The 20,822-nt window shown below is 38.8% G+C and overlaps 1 pseudogene; it reads right to left on the reverse strand.

Annotated features, from left to right (window-relative positions):
- The window catches only part of LOC102909499 (TGF-beta receptor type-1 pseudogene), a 114,636-nt pseudogene extending 95,394 nt beyond the window's left edge, over positions 1 to 19,242 (reverse strand).
- Between the last annotated feature and the right edge of the window lie 1,580 nt (positions 19,243 to 20,822).

Here is a 20,822-nt window from a genome sequence, read left to right on the forward strand (position 1 = left end):
CAGTGCTCAGAAGTCCAACAAAACAAGGGCTCATGAGGATGAGATGCCGCAGGGCCTAACAACACAAGCCTCATGACCAGTAGACCAATACCCACAACCTACAGTGGATAGAGAAAATTGAGAGTTGTTATCTGATCTCCACCCTTGTCCTGTAACATGTTCATTATCACACACACACACACACACACACACACACACACACACACACACACACACACACACACACCAAAATAACAACAATAATAATAAAGCTAAATCAAACCTAGTCAGTAAGTGGAGTTCTACATGGCCAAGATAAGAGAGTTCTTTATTACGTTAGATTGAAATGGAGAATGTCTTGATTATTGTTGCACCTTTTAGGATATCTTGCCCATCTGTTCATTGTGACTTTTAATCATTACAGCTGGATAGGTCTATTGGATGATTTTTGTTCATTGGCAGATTGTATAGCCCCTTCATTTGCTATGAGAACTGGTCCTCATTTATTTGCAATAGTTTCTGTGTTTCAAGATGAAAAGAGTTCTACAGACTGATTGAAAAGCAATATGGAATTACTGGTAATAAATTATACACAAATCCTGCCGTCTCGCGACCATTGCCAGCAGTCTTTTGAGGGGGTATCTTTGTGGATCTTCGTGGGCCTCCCTAGCTCTCTGCTTCCTCCCCTTCTCACCTTCTCATGTGGTCTTCATTTACCATGGTCTCCTATTCCTTGTTCTCCCTCTCTTTTCTTGATCCAGCTAGGATCTCCCACTCTTTCCCTCGACTGTCGCCCTTCTGGTGATGGGATGGCCAGACACCCAAATAGTGGTGCCATAAACCCCATCCAAGGACTGAGGAATCTGAAGGCAGACATCCACGGCTGGGCCCCTGGTGGAGCACTGGGAGTCTAATTAGTGAGTAAGAAGAGGATTTATATGAGCGAGAATTGTTGAAGCCAAGGTTGGATAAAGCACCGGGACAAATAACCAAATGAATGGAAGCACAGGATCTATGAACCAAAGGCTGAGGGGCCCCCAACTGGATCAGGCCTCCTGAACGGGTGAGACAGTCATTTGGCTTGATCTGTTTGGGAGGCAGCTGTGCATTGGTGCCAGGTCCTGGGCTCGTTGCATGAGTTGACTGTTTGAATCCTGGGACTTATGCAGGGACACTTGGCTCGGTCTGGGAGGGCGGAATGGACCTACCTGGACTGAGTCTACCAGGTCAACCCCGGTCCTCGGGGGAGACCTTGATCTGGAGGAGGTGGGAATGGGGGGTGGGCCGGGGGGAGGGGTGGGCGAGAGGGGGAGAACAGGGGATTCTGTGGCTATTATGTTGAACTGAATGGTGTTATAAAATAATAATAATAATAATAATAATAAAAAATTATACACAAATCTTCTTGAGATGATGAGCTTTCTATATATTTTATCACACTTAAGAAATTCTAAAACAGTTTGAGAATGTATTTTATTACCCATCTGCATGCATCATTGATTAGATTTTAGAAAAAAAATCTAGCCTTAGAATGTTATCTAAATAGTCATCACATGGCACCTGTGTTGAAATCACTCCTATTAACATCTGTGTATTATAATTGGATTCTTCCAAATTTGGTTGCCCCTTTACTGAAGTAAAATTCCAGTGGAATTCTTTAATCAAATGGTTAATGGCTAAAATGCCATGGAACTTCTGAGTTTTGAATTTTTGTTGAGTTACAATTACTGAAAAAATAGTTTTTAAATAAGAAATCATTGATATTTGTCACAAAATTCCAAGTAAAAACTCAACAAATTAAAAAGAGAATGTTCAAATAATAATACATAATATGTAATTTCAAAATTCTCTTCCTGTGCATTGAAACATTTTGAGAAAATAAATCACTGGTGCTGTTTTTGTTACATAGTAAATTCATATTTAAGAACAGAATGAAGCTGAGTGAGATTGACAAGGCCTAATCTTGAAGCATCTAATTTTGAGACATTATAAATATAAAAGCAAAAATGTTTTGATGAGCCTCATTGTGCATGTATTTTTAAGACATGTGCATCAAGCAAAGGAGAAACCAGTCCCTACATGAGAACAGTCAAACTCCAATTCACATAATTTTCCATGGAAAGAATGCAACTGAGAAAATTGTTCTAAATGAGCAAGTTTGCCCGCTCTCTCAGCACCTGTAGAAAATGACTAGAATAGACTCTGAAGTACAATTATGGGCTATATCAGAGCACCAGAATTTCAGCAATTTCGAAACAAATTTCAGCCACATTCTTACTAATCAAATATTTGATTTTGCTTTTAACAAGTAATTTATTATTTGTGTGTGTATGTATGTGTGCATGTGTGTATGTGAGAGAGAGAAAGAGAGAAGCAGGGAGGGAGGGAAGAAGGGAGGGAGGGAGGAAGGGAGAGGAGGGGAGGAGAGAGCGCACCATTATCTAGGGTTAAGAGTAGCTAGATTTGTCTTCTATCCACTTTAAGTCTAATTGACTTGGTGGCCACTATTCTACTTATGGAAAGACTAAAACTAAAGGTTATTCTTTTCATAGGAGGAGACAGAGATGAACAGTGACCTGCATTTAATGTTCTCCTTTGTATTCCATCCAGGACCTCAGTACATAGAGTGGTGTCACCCATACTTATAGGTGTGTGTGTATGTGTGGGGTCTTTCCATATCAATTTATCTAATGGAGAGAGTCCCTCACAGATGTGTCCTGAGGCTTATCTTTTAGGGGATTCCAGGTCCTGACAAGCTGACAAGCTATGTTCCAGTGAGGAATGTGAAAACTTGATAAAATTCAGTTTCCAAGAGCAAAGAAAGCTTTACTGACACACAGAACAAAGATTTGCTGATACACACTTTTGGATATATAGGTTACAAGGCAGTTAAGCCCTAGAGATAGAGACTTCTGGATATATAGGTTACAAGGCAGTTAAGACCTAGAGATAGAGTATGCATAGCCCACAAAGCCAAAATATATACTCTGTAGACAAAGTGCACAGATCCTGGTACTCTATTTGAACCCTTCACTTATATTTTGGGGGATACAAATTACAGTTTATGCTCTTCAGTCTTTAGCACATGCCATTATTCCTAGTTTTGGGAGTGAAGCTGTGCTGGGGAGAAGTGACATTACATTCTGGGTCACTGACACTGATAAACTTGTCTCAGAATCCGCAAGTGTATCTGGGAACACAGAGACTCCCACTGTTGCAGTGGCCAAATGAAAAGTATCCAGGTAGGTTACCCAGCATATCCTGCCTTGTGCCAGCAACATCTTGGCGATTATCTTAAGCTTCATTCAGCACTTTTTTCTCTTCTCACACTTCCAGCTTCATTTTAATATGAATTTGTCTACTGCTGAGCAGTTCTGTGATTTCATCCTCTTAGCATATGGTGTGTGATGGCATACTGAGCTGTACTAGGACCTCAGCCTTTAGTTTAGCAGTATGGATGATGCCAGATTTTTTTTTTTTCTGGAGAAAAAAATCTGTAATAAGAAAGTTTGTGTTACCAAAATACAAACATGGGTTGGAGAAGGGCTCATGAAGTTCCACTCATAACCAAGGAGCTATTGGCAATTTTTTGGTTGTTACAGCAAGGAAGTCGATTTCTTCAGGGACACAACCCCTGGGAGGCTACCTATGTTCCAGTGCATGGTCCTGTACCAATGCACATACAGGTAAAATTAAGTTGACTCAGTGGGTTAAAAACTAAACACATAAAGTTGGGAAGGAAAAGTAGTGGGGGCTGTAGGGGATGAGGACTGAAGGAGAGAGTAAGGGGGTAGATTTGATCGAAGCATATTATATGTTTATATGGAATTCTCAATCAATTAAAAAAAAAGCTTGTCCCGAAGGGCTGTGAGTTCTATATGTTGTCCCCATATCCTGAAAAAAGTGCTCTAATTGCTATTTCTCTATCCAAGGACTTGTTTTTTAAAAAACGATTTTAGCATTTATATATCTTTCTTTCCATACACCAGTCTAGTTGATTTTTTTCCCTTTGAGTAAGTGCAGTTTTATTATTCACTTTAAAAAATGAAGGGCAGGAACTGGAGACAGAATTCTGTGACAGAGCACTTACCTGCATGCAAGGTGTACCCTGAGCGATCCTCAGCACTGTGAAAAATAAATCCATAGTAAATAAATAAATAAATAAATAAATAAATAAATAAATAAATAAATAAATAATGAAAAATAAATGATAAAGGTCTTTAGCTGATGTTTGCCATGTTTAAACTCTGAAAGGTAAGCAAAGGGGAACTTCAATTTGACTTGTGATGATTGAGATAAGCACACTTATACTAGTTTGGCCCCATATGGAAGTGTTTGTGTTTTTCCTTACATGATTGCTGTTGCAGGAAGCTGCACAGTCTATGCTTAGCAAATGCAGCAGCTACACAGCTCCCCATGAGCGTGGCTATTCAGCGAATGTCACTGTTAGAGACAACTTTCTTTCACCGTGTCAAAAGACTCCAGGGAAAAGTGGTTTTGTTTTGCTTTTTGCTTCTTTGTAGTTTCAGAAATTTCAGTTCAAAGTCACTTGGGGTTTTCTTTTGAGGCCTGTGGTGAGTTAGTGCATTATATTAAGGAGGCTAAGAACAGCAGAGCTGCTCGTCTCATAGAAGCTGAGAAATAATTACAGCATGAAGGAACGGACAGTATCTCCATTACTCCTGCAGAGCATGCCATTAGTGACCTAACTTCCTCCCACTTAATCTCATCTCCTGAAAGTTCCTTCATCTCCCAATAGCACCACAAGCTTGTGACCAAGCCTTTAACAAATGTTCCCCAGGGGACAGTTAAGACTCAAACCACAAGAATTATAAGATATCAGATTAGATTAGAGAATTCAAACAGAAAAGATTTTCCTGAGGCTGAATCTCAGCTATATTTTCTTCTTTATCATTTTTGGTGGCACTTCCTGTGCAGATAGATCTATGAGTTCACACATCTTCTTGAAGTATGTGAAAAATACAGAACGACTTATCAGGTTGACAAGGTTCTAAAACACTTTGACATCAGTTGCTTTCACTGTTTTAAGGCAAGTCTATTTGTTGTACCTGATAGTACTTGACATTATGTGTGAATATATTGTAGAGGGAGATAGTCTACATGCTGACATAGCCTTGACCTAAAAATTCTCTGGAAACAAGAATTCCACTTGAATCCACCTATTGCTGTTTTTCTCAGCCGAGGGAGTAAATGTGTTGACATGCACACACTTGCTCACCCAGCTAACACTTCCTGAGCACCAGCCATCAAAGCCTTACATTTAAAGATGAATGAAGACATCTTCAATCCCCTCAAGGTACTCAATGTCTAGTACCTAGGCAGGCTTACAAATCAAATGATAAAGGGACAAAACACATGTCATGGAAGATCTATGTACAATGGGTTTTGAGATGCAAATAAATACTTCCCAAAAGAGAAAACAGTGATGTTAAGAACCTAGAAATACATAGGAGTAATGAGAAAAATAAGGACACACAATTTCACTGGGAAATGAGTGTGCAGTAGCTGGTACTTAATGCTGGTGCCTATAAGTCTTGGTTATATCTCTCGGTATTTCTTTCCTTGTGTGTTGTCCAACACTCAAATCTGTGCTAGCCCTCAGATAAATGCTGTTTAATGAAATATGGTAGAATTGTTGTTTTGTGACTTTTGAGGCTTCATTTGGAGTCCTTGCTTTTATGACACTTTTTTGAAGGAAACTCATATGTGAATATTGATGGATCCCTCATATCATGAAAAGCTTGAGCTGTGTGGAGTTATTGTATAGCAGGAGCCATTATACTGAAGAGTATAAACAGAGCTTTCTCCCCCACCCACCTATTCCCAAGTACCTGACAGCCACTCCCCAAATTACCAAACAGAGGCTTATATTAAATGCTTGGCTGTTAGCGCAGGCTTATTACTAATTAACTCTTACATTTAAATGAATCCATTCCTATTAATCTGTGTATTGCTACATGGCCATGAATTTACCAGTCCTTTGGTATCTTGCTTCTTGGGCAGCTGGCTCACATATCCCTCTATTCTACTGTTTTTCATCCTCGTCTTCAGTTTGATTGTCCTGCCTAACTTCCTGCATGGATACTGGCCAATCAGCACTTTATTAGCAAATGAAAGTATTACATAGTCATATTGTACAGAAGGATCATCCCACAGCAGAAGAGAGCCCAAGACTCTGGGACTGAGGCATATGTGGAAAGAAGAGATCTTGGAAGTATGTTTTCCAGCAGTGGTCACCTTAGCTGGGAATCTGAATTTAAACCTTTCCCCAGTTACTGACATCCAAAAGTATAAGCAAAATAAATGACCATGTTAAACCCACTAAATTTTGGAGTATTTTATTACATAGCTATGAACAACCAAATAGAGGATACAAGTGCAAACTGCAAATGTGTGAAACAATTCCTTATAACCTAAGAACAAGAAGAAGTTTAATATTGTAATAAGGATGAAGAAAATAATTCTAAGGCAAATATATCTGTAAGACTATTTTCAATTACAAGTATATTTATTCCTTAGAAATGTTCTTCCTTGGAATTATCCTTGTGTTTCTGGCTAAGATCTCAGTTGAATGTTAATTCAAAGTGTACTTCTCCGGCTAGTTCCTATTCCACATGATGTCCAGCCAGAACACCGAACCCTGGCTTTGATATTGTTTCCTTTCTAGGATGCATCACCATCCATACTTATTTGATTATTCATTTTTTTTCTTTACCTCTCCCGTGAATGCAGAAGAGCATTTCTCCTTTGTCTACTTTCAAAGTAAGTAGATAAAACCCATTTATAAATCATTAAATAAAACATAACCATGATTTTTTAATATAAACATCAAACTTCTAGATTCTGATATTATATATATTTTTTTAACTTGTGCCCCAAAGAGTCCTTGCTGGAGTGGAGTAGCTGATTGTAATGATTCTTAGGACATCAATTTACATGTTTAACACCCAGATTAATGAACCTGTAGCAGTGAAAGAGATCTTAGAAACCAATTTCATAGATCAATATTATGTATTAAAGATGAGGAAGTTAAATCTTGATGAATAGAAATAACTTCAACACAATAAAACTTATCAGAGAAAGAATTGGTGGAAGTCAGGTCCCACTCTTCCTCCTGGTGCCATGGCCTTATCCAACCAATAGACTGTATTTTTCTGTTTTCCAATGAAATGATCTTTTAATGCATCAAGCCAGAATTACTAAACCAACTATTTCAAACCAATCTTCTTGATTACTTCATTTTAGAGATATTTTATAGAGGTTCCTATTCTGGACAGTACATAATTATTGTGGGATATTTGATCACACTGTGTGAAGATATGTCCTTCCTTGTCTGACTAAGGTACCTTCTGATTGGCTTAATAAAGAACTGAATGGCCAAGAGAGGCAAGAACTGGGCAAGAGAGGATAGGCAGGACTTCCAGGCAGAGATAGGAACTCTGGGAAGAAAGAGAGGTGGAGATTCCCTCGCATGTGATATTATTGTATTTGTGCTCTAACAAAAAAAGCTTGCCTGGAGATCAGAGGAAAAAGCCAACCACTATATTAAACATAGAGGTCAGGCAATGGTACCACATTTCTTTAATCCTAGGCAGAGATTCATCGGATCTCCATGAGTTCAAGGTCACACTGGGAACAGAGCCTGGAGTGGTGGCATATGCCTTTATTTCCAACACTAGTTAACCACAGAGATCTGAAGGTCTGTACAGAGAGAGAGAAAGATAGAGCTGGGCAGAAAGAGGAAGTGATGTAGCTAGGTAGAGAGAGAAAGTAAGTTGGCAAGGCACAGAAATATATATAGGCATGAGTATACAGGAAGTAGCTCTCTCTTGGGCTGATGATTTGCTAGTGGTAAGAACATGGCTGGCTTCTTTCTGCTACTCTGATTTTTCAGCTTTCACCCCAATATCTGGTTTTAGATTTGTTTATTAATAAGACTGTTCAGCAATTCATGTTACACCAACAAGATGCTCAGGAAGTCAGACGTACAGTATGGAGGAAAGTTAATGAAACAGGTGGCAGAATGTAGATTAACATAAACAGGTTAATTTAAGTTTTAAGAGCTAGTTGTGAACAAGGCCAACCTTTCACACTTTGTGAGAAGTCTCTGTATGATTATTCAGGAGCTGACAGTCCAAAGAAAGAATTGCTACACACAATTGCTCGAAACAGAATTCCATATGAAACTACAACTTGTGGTTATAAAAATAGCTAGGTGAAGCCAATTTGAATCTCTCTACATAGAATTTATGATAAGCCCAAGCTAGGTCTTGCTGTCACATGGGTCAGCTTGTGGAATCTGTATGTGGTTGGAAGTATATTTAGGACCATTTTTAAAATCCAGGCAATGAGGCATTGCCTGGACAACATGTTGAGAGATTGTGGAGCAGAAATTTCAATCTTGGTTGTCTCTCCAGAGAGTATCCTCTAACTACAAATGACATTCTTCCCTATTGACAACAGAGGAGCATGGTGTATAGTGGACAGGGCAGTCATGTTGAAGAAATTGCCCTGGACCATGACTTGAATGGATTAGCAGAAACTTGGAACTTACACTGCTCAATATTTCTCCTCCAAGAATGTCTGCAGTATTTAATTCTAATGGAAGTTTCTATTTCTTTTCCTTGCTCAGATTCATGCTTTAGTAAACCTACCCTGGAGTGGATTCTTCTCCCCTCTTCATTCCTCCACTTTCTCTATAGGGTCAGGTAGCTTGTTCTCCATCTGAGCATCAAGTATTTATACCAGAGTGTGCCTGTGGCCTTGCTTGCTTTGCTAGGCAAGGTGGTGCTTCCCTGATGCAGTAGATCACTAGTCTATATGGCCGTCATTTTAGTTGATTGTCACTTCTCTTGCTTACGATGGTTGCAGAGCTAGATTAAAGCACAAATAGCTGTTCTCTGCTACACACAGGTCACAGATTGCTCATTGTGTATAAACCCTTGTGTAATGGTTTACTTTGTCATCTAACCATAGATAGGGACATAAAATTTGTCTTGTGCTTGACTGAATTAACTGAAATGTTACATCTCATCTTGGCCCTTAGACTAGAATTATCTATCATTTGGTCCATAAACCTTCAGAACTGAACCAAATCATTACACCCTTTTTCATTCCAATTTTCTCTCCTCTCCTCTCCTCTCCTCTCCTCTCCTCTCCTCTCCTCTCCTCTCCTCTCCTCTCCTCTCCTCTCCTCTCCTCTCCTCTCCTCTCCTCTCCTCTCCTCTCCTCTCCTCTCCTCTCCTCCTCTCCTGTTTCCTTTCTCCTTTTCCTTTCTTTTCACTGTTATATGAATTTTATCATATATCCCTCCATTATTTTGCAGAATCCTAAGGAATACATAGTGAAATTTTATTCATTACACCAAAGACTGGAATCTGAGCATGTATTCTTGCTTGTCTCTGTCTTGTTCTTTTTCAAGTCCATTGAGATGCTTATCTCAGATGTATTTTCTTGTCAATAAATTTTAAAATCTTGCATAGATTTGCAATGAAGGAGGAGTTTGAATTAAATTTATAGGTAAAATCATTCCCTAGTTTTGGCTGAAATAGACATAATCATACTGATTTACAGTTACATTTTCATAAATTTGATTCCAATGATTCATAACAGTCTAGGAGATTAGATATTGGTGTTTTAAATTACAAATGAGAAACTAGACTCAGATAGTTTATGGTGAAGCCTTCAGAGAAGTCTGACTGAAGCTCAAGTAAGTTTCTTCTTAGAGCTAAGCTTAAATCAGAGTGTCCAGGGGCAAGGAATAGAACACCAGATAAAGGGAATTGCATTCAGGCTTGATTGCTTATTTATCAGCAACTCTGGGTATTCATACATAGAACTTCCATTTGCCAGCTGCACAACAGAATAATAATTTTTCTGAAAAGTCATTGATTATGTGACATATTAAAACAATATTGGAAAATTCATAAATATTCTCTATGTACCATATGCTATTAGTTTCTATATCTAGTTCTCTATTGTCTGTAAGTTGGTTACGGTTTCAAATGATTCTGAAATTAAAGTATATTAATGATATGGATTAATGGATTTGAAAAGCTCACTCATGTAATAATGCCTGCTTTCTCTCAGTATTCAAATATCAAATACAATTTCTTTTTTCTTCACTGGCTCTGAAAAAATGTGGTTATTTTGAGATCTTGGAGAATGATGATTTATGTCAAAATTGAATTTGGGGTCATAAGAGATTATTTTATGATCAAAGGTGGCATTCACCTCTTTGCTATCCCATAAGATCTTACAAAAGCTTGTAGTATTTTATATTACTAATACGTATTCAATTTACCATGTGGAGCAAATTTGAAGAGAATGGTTCAGTGATGATTCTGTGATCACCTCTTATTCTAAACTGTCCAGGAAAGTGCTGAACAGCCCAGTGTGTATGTCTGAAGGTCATCAATAGTGCTCATATTAGTAATTTCTCAATACTTTGTGGGTCAGAGAAGTGTTTCTTAATTCTAACAACTGTAGGAATCAGTGAGGCATTCATAAAATGAAAGTGCTGATTCCATAGATTGGAGTGAAATTCTGCACTTCTAACAAGAGCTCAAGGGATATTGATAGTGTATAGCTTGTAAGTTAAAATCTAAGTAACATAATACTGAATATTCATTAATTTAAGAGCTTAGGCTATAGATATTCATAGGAGTTCCTATCTGGTAAGGCCAGAACCAAGGCCTACAGTGTTGAATAAAGGTAATTCTGGCAGCATAATTTTTTTAGATCTATCAAAATGTATTGTGATCACAAAAGTTGTGATTTATTTGAGTTCAGTCTACTTTGCATCACACAAATTTCTTTATACCGTCTTCCCAGTTTATGCTGCAGTGATCCTCAGACTACAGTTCTTTGGCAATGATATCTATCCATGGGGGTATTTCCTTTGTTTAAGAGCTTTATTTAATTTCGCGTACTGAGGAAACAGCTGCTTATCCTTAAAGACCTGCTGTCTACAGGGAACCTTCCAGAATGCTGTAGTTCTGTGGTTCTGAGAAGAGCAATTTTGCACCCCCAACTGGTGATGTTTGACTATATTGAGAGAGACTTTTGTCGCAACTTAGCTACATTGTCATTGACATCTACTAAGCAGTGGTGAAGAATAGTGATCAACACTCTACAACACAAAGGAATTACAAAATTTTTTTGCAATATAGAGTTGTCTATCCATAAACATCCCAGATATTGTGGTTGGGGCACCTCTAGGTTCAGATGGCCAATTTTAGATTCCTTTTGGTTGCTTCTATTCTGTTCAGTCACACTTAGTTTTTCCTCTTTGGAAAAAACACCCTCAGGGCTTTACACATATTAAACACATAGTCACTTATATTGACTATTGAGTTTTATACCAAGATCCTCATTTTTTAAAAATCCATTTTTTATTCATCATAGGTTCTCAGAAGAACAATTGTATCTTTGATCTATTTCCTCAGAACCACTATGCATACATATGTGTATGTATATGTACATGTGTATAATATATACATATAGGTAATTATTATATGCGATGTATACACAGACAAATACTATAGAAAATATATAAACATATCCTTAAATATAACTGGATTTACAATTTATAAAGAAACTCAAATTCAGTGTGTTGTGCAGGACAGATAGGCTAATCTAAGAATGCAGACAGATTCATAGACTCTGGCTTAGGGTGAGATGTTACTCTGGTCTGCAAGGCATACTATCAAGTCATCAATCACCGACTGTAGGAACAAAAATCCATTTATCGTTTGCCAATTGGAAGAAATACAATTGACTGGAACCAGCTGGGTTTGGCCTCTCTGCGAGGCTGTGACCCATTTAATCAGTTTGGAATGCATCCATAACTTTGAAGGTGGGTCAGGAAAGATGGCAAGCATGGACAAAGTCAGCTAAGACCAACATGCTCTCCATTTAAAGTGTTTGATGGAAGAGACATGATAATTAAAAAAGAAAGAAAGAAAAAAGCTATGTGAGCAAGGTCAAGGCTAAGAGTAGGAAGATGGGCTATTCTTTATGATTGCAAAAACTGACAAAGTATGTTTAGTTTGGAAAGACCTGAAAAACCTCACATAACTCACCCTGTGCTCTATTTCACCAGCAGTGTGGGGAATAATGAAATCTGCAGTTCCTGGTTTGTGTCTGTCGTCTACACCATTCCAGGGACAGTAATCCTGGGCAGTGTCTTTCAATTGGAGACATTTCCCTTGAGAGATGGAGTTTTTAACAGGACCTACATATGAAAGTGCATGGACTTTCTCCTGCCTGGTTTTGATTTTTCCTTCTTAATGCAATTTCATGGATCTCTTTGAAAACAGACAAAGGAGAGAAGATCTTCATTGCTCATGCTTTCCAAATTTGCTCCATAAATTGAATTTCTATACCATGTGTGAAACTTAGATCTAATAGACAGGAATGTTCTCTTGGATTTCTGTGGAATATTACTTCTGAAGAACACTTCTTCCTAGCTTTATTTTATTTTTACCTCACTACAGTGATTGATCTGCTTTACCATTGCTCTAAATTGCAACCCCTTCATACTCTTAATTTCAGCCATCATCCTGTGTTTTAGTGTTTACTTCTTTTTATATCCAATTTAATGTTTTCTGAATCCCATTAAAACTAAAATCCACTGGCCCTTCATTTCAGTGCCATTCTTTGTTTCATAACTTCATTTAATTTGCAGCAATTTCCATGTATGTTTCTCATGCTCTTTCATATTCCCTTGATGCCTCTGTGGTCCTCTCCATGAATTGTACTAGCCTGACTGAATCCAAGCTCTGGGTATTTCCAACTTTCTTCCTTTGCTACATAGAGACTTGAACAGCTGAAGGTGCTTGGGAAAAACTCCCTTTCTCCTTCTCTTATACTCATAAAAACCTCTGTCTTCTCATCTTCTTAGATTTATGGCCACTAACCTTTTACCTCCTAACACTGCATCAAAATCCAGCTGAACTCTCTAGACCAGTGTTTGGCAATTGTTGTCTGTAAATGGCCATAGAGCAAGTAATACGAGCTTTGCAGCCATACCTTTTATTTCACAGTTCAGCCATCATGGAGAAAAAAAAAAGGATTCAATTTAAATGAATGGGTGAATGGGTGTAACTTTCTTCCAACAAAATTATTTACAGAAACAGTAAGCTAGACTTGGACCACAAACTGTGGTTTGATTGTCATGCTTTAAATGATCCACTCATCTATCCTACACAATTTGTTGTCTTCTCTCTGTCCTCAAGCCTTCTACATACATTCCTCATCCTTGCCTAGTTCTTTTGATTAATGTTGCTCTCTGTTGTTTTTAAACATTGGAAGAATTAGAAGAAAGGATTCCCATGTCCCATGCTTCCTGGATGCATGCCTATCCTCTTCTACATTCCCTCCTTTAACTGTGAATGAAATACTCTGCTCCTCTCTGAGGCTATCACCACCCTCTCCTCAGTCCCTGTAACTGTAATCTGTTTCTTTCCATCTACTGCAGGGACTGTTTTAGCAATCTACACCTCTCTTTCATGCAATATTATTTCCTCTTTCAAGTATTATTTATGTCAGCATTCTGTACTTGTTACCATCTATAAAGAGGAAAGAACAGAAAAAGGAAAAATGCATCCATCGACTTCATATTTCTTTTCTGCTCCAGTCCCATGTATCTGAACTAATAATAACTGCAGTGAGCTCTTGTTATTATCTCCCTTCACTTTTCTCTCATGTCTTGAACTTGTGTCCATTCAGTTTCCATCACCACTATCCCATCAATGCAAGATACCTCTGTGGACCTATCCCTGCCACTTTCTCATTTTACACTCTGGTGTTCACACTTCAGACTTCCTTTCAAGCCCAGAAATGTGAGAAAATATCATTACCTCCTCTACCCTGCCATCCTAACTTGCCTCCTGGAACCAGCTTCTTTATTTTTAGATAGGGTCTTGTGTAGCCTAGGTTGGGCTCAGACTCACTACGTAGCTGAATGTAGCCTTTAACATCTGCTCTTTCAGGATCTACTTTCCATGTACTAGCATTACAGATGTGTACAGCCTTGCCTGCCTAGGAATCCACTCTTGATGTCTCTAGCTATCCCATTTGCTCACTATTTCAGTCTGGACATCAAGAATCATCTTTTCAGTGAGCTTCCTAGTCACAACATAAACTGACAAGCTGACAAATGCACTTTCATTTGAGAGTTCTGCCTCATCGTCTGTTTTCTTCATAGTACTTACTACAAAATCTTCATGTGCTTATATTTATAAATGTTATTGTCATTGCCTATCACCATGAGGGGGTAAGTCCCACAACTCCAAAGGTGCTATCCAGTTCCCTGTCATATTCCTCATACCTGGATAGTTTTTAGCATACCTGGAGAGGTAGCTTACACTGAGTAAATGATCAGTGAATAAGTCTTTGAAAGTCTCCCTACCCAAGCAATCATATTCTATAACCTACATAACCACTTGAGAATGTAGTCCTCTTATCTGCACAGAATCTTAAAAATCAGGGAAGATAACTGACCTGTGCAAAACACAGGTATGAAGCAAGTTTTTCAGTCTCTGTTTAACAATGTAAATATGGAAGTCCATTGGAATCCCATCTCATTCTCTCATGGGGCTTCTTCTACTAGAAAACTCTTAGTAATTCAGAAAAGTTTGTATTGCATTTATGTGTGTGTGTGTGTGTGTGTGTGTGTGTGTGTGTACCACACATGCAGGTGTATGTCTTAGTGTTCATGTGGAGGTCAGAGAACAGCTTGCTGGAATTAGTGCTATCTTTCTACTCTGTATGTCCTGGGGATTGAACTAGGGTCTTCAGATTTGATGGCAAGTACCTTTAGCTCTTGAGCCTTCTTGTTGGCTCTATAAATTTCTAATGTTATTTTCCCCATCAATCATTTTATCTGATCAAAACTCTTGACTAGTATCCATGCTAATTTTTTTTAAAAAGATGTGTACCTGAATTTTCACAAGCTGCCACCGATACATTTGCTTCCCTTCTTTATATAAATTATATATTCAGTATCTAAGATGTGTTAACATTTGATAGAACATTTTCTATTGTCTGTGAATTCTGCACCTCCTTTATGTGTTCTCACAGTACTGTGTGGCCTTCATTACAATGTTTAGTACTATAATTTTTATCTGTCTAGTACAAGGCATGTCTTAAATATGTTATCTCTTTTAATTGTTCTAACAAACTAATATTAATAAAATTAATTTTTAGAGCAGACATGTACTTTGTCTGTCGCATATATGATTTTACTTAATTGTCAAATGCTAGGAGTTACATGCAGGTTTATGATAATTTTAAAGACTAAAAGGAAACAAACAAAGAGAGTCTCCTGAGATCCCCATGGCAACTGCAGCTACTAAGTGTTCAAGTGTGGACATTCTCACACCCACATATGCTTGATTTTGGTGACCACATTCTTAGTATTTATTATTAACTATTAACTCATACTAATTTTCCATAAAGGATAGAAGAAATAAGTACTAGAAAAATGAGTAAAACACCACACTCAATTTCCATCATTCAATCTATTTCGGCCTTTTGTCAGAACACGACTAATTGTGTTCATTTTTTTTAATAATGATCATGTCAATCTTGAGGAAAGCCATACAAGTCACTGGGCATCTCCTACAGCACCTTACTGCCCCCTCTTTCCCAAGATTATCTCACTCACTTGGCCATTGCTGGACTCAGTGATCACTGGTTGGTTAGTACTTTCAGACCTCTGAACATGAAAGACTGGGTAAGCTGCTGAGGTAGAAGAATGTTGGCATGATGTCTGAGGGCCTGTGTGGCAGTGGCTCCAGCAGTCATTGGTTGTTGTTTCGTGCTGAATGAAGGAGTCACTGTATGAATCAGTTCTTCTGTAAAATGGGGTTAATCCTGTGTCTTAGAAAATTAAATTAGTCAGTATGTGTAGCATGCTTAAAAAAGCATTTGGAGTTGTGGTTAGTGATTTTAACCTCCCTTTGGAAATGACATATAGGTGACACCCTTCAGACTTTGTTCCCCTGAGGCTGATTATTTCTTTGACATATGAATTCAGGGAACAAATACCTAAGAAGCCAAACCAAACCAGACAAAAAAACCAACTACCAAATATCTAGAACACCTCATCAGTTCAAGTAAATGTTATTTAATTGACTGTTATTTTTCACGGAAGAGGCTGGTGGGATATTTTGTTTTTTTGTGCTTTTTTCCCCTTCTTTTTCAGAGGCTGATGAACATTACACAGACATCATAAAATCTGACAAATCAATTTTGAATTTGGGGAGATGGAATTTATAATTGTCTTGATCCATGACTGCAGGGTGTACAAATGATTCCCTTGTTGACCAAACATTATTACTATGGACAACAGTGCCCACAATGATTTTCTTTTACTTTTGGCAGATCCTGCCTTATCTAATTTTTTCTGGATGCTGCATTCATTGTGTGTATAGGAGCACAGATACTGCCCTTTCCTAGCACAAACAAGATAGCTTTCATCTGAGCCTTTTCTCCTTCCCATTTTCTTCACCTCTTCTTCTTCTTCCTCCTCTTTCTCTCCGTATCTTTCTTCCTAATGCATACCAAAAGAGCTTAATAAATCGCTTTGAGTAGCTGTGACACATAATTGTGCACTAATATGCACTAAACTAGAATAAGACTAGAGGTTAGATAAGGTCTAATTGAGAAACACAAATGATTCCAATGAAAACTATTTTGTTTTGTAAAAAGTATAAAGAAATGAGTTATTCTTTCTAGGAATTCTTTCTTTTTTCCCTTTGGTTTTTCGAGACAGGCTCTCTCTGTGTAGCTTTGGAGTCTGTCCTGGAACTCACTCTATAGTCCAGGCTGGCCTTGAACTCACAGAGATCCACCTGCCTCTGCCTCCCAAGTGCTGTGATTAAAGGCATGCGCCATCACTACCCTGGGGAATTCTCTTTTCTTAAAACCTAATGATATTGCAACAGCTGGAGGCCCTTGGTGAAGACGTTTGTCAATTTTCAGCTAAGCATTGCTTGACAGTCTAGGTAGGCATTCCTCAAGAAGATGGACTGTAACACTTACATATGTGTGTTTCATGGTTTGGGCCTCACATTACCATCAACAGATTGTCATTAACTACTTATAGTGAAGTATTAATTCTGCTAATCACTCCAAACCACAAAGGCCTTTGTCTTTGATAAATGTTCAGCCAATATTCCTCATCACCTCTGAGGTTTTGGAGCTGCCACTGTGCACTAAGATGAGGGGGCAGTTCAGGAGCAGAACTGACTAGAAGCCCATATGGAAGCCTCTACCACCTCTTTTCCCTCCTTGCCACACCCAAGCCTTTCCAGAGCATGTCCTACTTAGCAATTTTATCCCATCCATTCTCTTGTTACTCACAATGTTTTGTTGGAGGATTTAGTAAGGCAACTCCACGTAGTTAAAAGGGAGGTTTATTTGGGGGTTTTACTTAGAACAAGTAAAGGATAGGTTACAGGATCTGGGAGAGGTGAAGTGCAGTCCAGTGGTCTCTGGAGAACTCTGCTTGGTCTGCCATCCAACATTCAGGATTTCCAGGAACCAAGAGAGTCAGCACATCTGGATCTCGGGTCTTAAGAGCTCCCATATCAGCCCCACCTCAGGGGCAGGCCATAGGTAGTTGTGATAGTTACTGGAAGCCTCAATGGGGGTAGTACTTCCAGGTTAAAGCTGGAACAGCTACCCACTACAATGTTTCCCTCTGAACTACCTTATCTGGTTGTATCTTAAGCAGAGAACCCACAGACCCATAAAGTATTTGTATATGGAGTAAGCTTCATTCTTGCAAGTGCCAGATTGTGGTTAATACATTGTACATCCCAACTTATTTGGGGGTCAGAGAAGCAGAACAAGCCACAGCCAACCTCACCTTGCCAATTCCTCAGCTGATCTTGTTTCCTCAGACTGAAAGCCTCTGAGTTCTCACCGGAAAATGGATCAATATCTTTCTGCTTCCTGCCTTCACTTCCTGGGATTAAAGGCATGTGTCCTTCCCAAGCAAAGACATGAGATCTCAAGTGCTGGGATTAAAGGTGTGTGCCACCATTCCCAGTGTGGCCTTGAACTCACAGAGATCCAGACAGATCTTTGCCTCCAGAGCGATAGAATAAAGGGTGTGTGTTACCGCTGCCTAACTTCTATGTTTAATATAGTGGCTGCTCTGTTCTCTATCCCCCAGATAAGTTTACTGGGGTATATATCAACCACATCCCCCACCCCTTTTTTTGTCTAAAATAAAAGTTATAACTAATATAAGAAAAACTATATGCAATAAGTTCAATAACTATATATAATATATATAGTCAAGAATTGCATTAGCAATGTCTAGTCTATTAACATTTGACAAATTCAGACAAAATTTCATTATTTATCCTATTTTGGTGAGTTCAATACAAAAATTTATATACAATATACAAAAATCCATCCTCTTTTTGGAGACTTCAAAGTCGCTGTTAGGTGTGGTCATGGTTCCCTGCAGAAAATTTGTGTGTGTGTGTGTGTGTGTGTGTGTGTGTGTGTGTGTGTGTGTGTGTGGTGTGTGTGTGTGTGTGTGTGTGTGTGTGGTGTGTGTGTGTGTGTGTGTGTGTGTGTGTGTGTGTGTGTGTGCATGTCTACTCTGTGGTTTGGAGCAATATCAATTGTATCTGTGGCAGAATCCTGTCTCACAGCCAGTCCCAAGTTTGTAATACAACAGGTTCCATTATTCTTCACCAAGATCTTCTTTGAGTTCAAATCTCTGTGAGCAATAGCTGGCTTTCCTTGGGTACCAACAATCTCCATGTGAAGATGGGCAAGACCGCTTGTCATGGACAGAGATTTTGACCATCCCTTCCACTGTAACAGTGTATCTGTTCGAGTAATCAAAGAGGGGACCATACTCACAGGATTCCGACACCAGCCACAGCTGAGTCCATGTGCCATTGTCTTTGTTCTCTGCTACAAATCCTAGGATGTTCTCATGGCGTAACATCACAGTTTGATAAAACTCTGCCTCTTGGAACCACGAACGTTCTTCCCTAGGAGAGAATATCTTCACAGCAACTTCTTCTCCCCCCCACTTGCCTAGACAAACTTCTTCAAACTGATCATCACCAATGCTTTCTTGTAACAGATGGTCCTGGCAATTCTTCCCTGAACGAGCAGAGGTAAACCCTTCATCCCCGGTAGCAGTGTTGCCGCCAACAACACAATGAGAATCAGCTGACAACGCAGAGCAGCAGCCACAGCTTCCATGGTCCCACTGCCTCCATTTGGGGCCTGGCCCCGACCACAGCTGGCCTTCAACTCGGGATCCTCCTGCCTCTGCCTCCTTTAACAAGTCCTACTGGCATGTGCCACCACAACTAGCCACTTGCAGCTTGGGCCTGAGCTGGGGAGTGCAAGGCCACAGGCAAGTGTCTTTTTGATGAATTTGTTCCACCAACATTGGGTAGCCAGATTTATGTGAACTTCATTTTTTGCAAATGCCAGATGATATACCCTCACTTTAGAGATGAGAGATACTGTGATAGAGCAGCAATTCCCACAGCATGTTGACAGGGGTACAAGGGCTCTTTTTAAGGTAGTAAGTTAAAAGACTTTGATTTTTCAGGAATTGGGCTGTATATAATAACATAAGAATGATAGCTCTCTTTCCTGCTTATTTTTTTCAGTACTACTATTTTAGAGGAAGATGGAGTTTAAATACAGATATTTAACACTCCTGAATCCACATGTTTCTGATTTTCACATAGAGGAAGGACGGGGTCAAAATCTTTTTTGTCACCAACAGCATCTAGCTATAATATTATGGTGTTTTACTCTATTTTTATGTATACACTAGAGTTGCAGCACATTGAGATATTTCTTAAATAGAATTGATATAAAATCAATCTATGAGTAAATTTATCTCTAATAAAAGCATGAGTTAGGTTCACATGTGTATATAATTAATTCTGGCATGTGAATTAGGAATAACAAATACAAATGATGTGTAAATGACTCTTTAAAAGAATAGCATAAAGGTAAAGGTGCCAAATACCACTATTCTATGAATAGTGTAGGGCAAGCTTTTAGGAGAAGGAACCCAAATGGTATATACCTACTCCATGAGGAATCTGTTCTGTGCCTTTTCCTGATGAAAGAAATTTTCAGGGAATTGCACTGTGTCATGGGCTCAGAATTCCAACTAGTAATTACTATGTTCAGAACCTCTTCTATACCTTTTCCTGATGAAACAAAATTTCTTCAAGGAATTGCACTGTGTCTTGGGCTCAAAATTCCTACTAGTAATTAAGGAATTACCTGTCATCTTCTCTGTATCACTGTTTCTTGAATTTTAACATGGTTTGGAAATACCTAGAGTATTTGTCCAACAATAGACTGCTTGATCCTGTACACAATTCTAATTTAGTAGGTCTCAAGAATAACCTGAAAAAAAATTACAAGTCCTCCAAGTGTCAGAAGATAATTGTGTTGTGTAGTCACATTCTGGGCTTTGAGAACCATTACTCTTTCTCCTGATATATTTCTCTTAAAGTTGGTGGTGTTGGGGAGGACTCCATAGAAAAGCAAGTTGCCCAGTCAAGTACCTCTTTAATTTGAACAAGATAGGGCCAGAGCTGAGAAACTGTTGATCCTTCTGGGGCCCGACCCTAAGCAAACACTTTAATTGGTGAGAATTTATATGAGTCTAGTAAAAGGTAGGCAAGCTGCCATTCAGATCGTGATGTTCATAGTCAAACTTTGCTCACAGGCTGTGTGTTTGACTTGGAGTGCTGCAAACGCAAAACAGGACTTGTGCTGGAGTGAGTTAATGACAACCTCAGGAACAT

The sequence above is a fragment of the Peromyscus maniculatus genome, chromosome 10 (assembly GCF_049852395.1).
Source record: "Peromyscus maniculatus bairdii isolate BWxNUB_F1_BW_parent chromosome 10, HU_Pman_BW_mat_3.1, whole genome shotgun sequence".
NCBI classification, from domain to species: domain Eukaryota; kingdom Metazoa; phylum Chordata; class Mammalia; order Rodentia; family Cricetidae; genus Peromyscus; species Peromyscus maniculatus.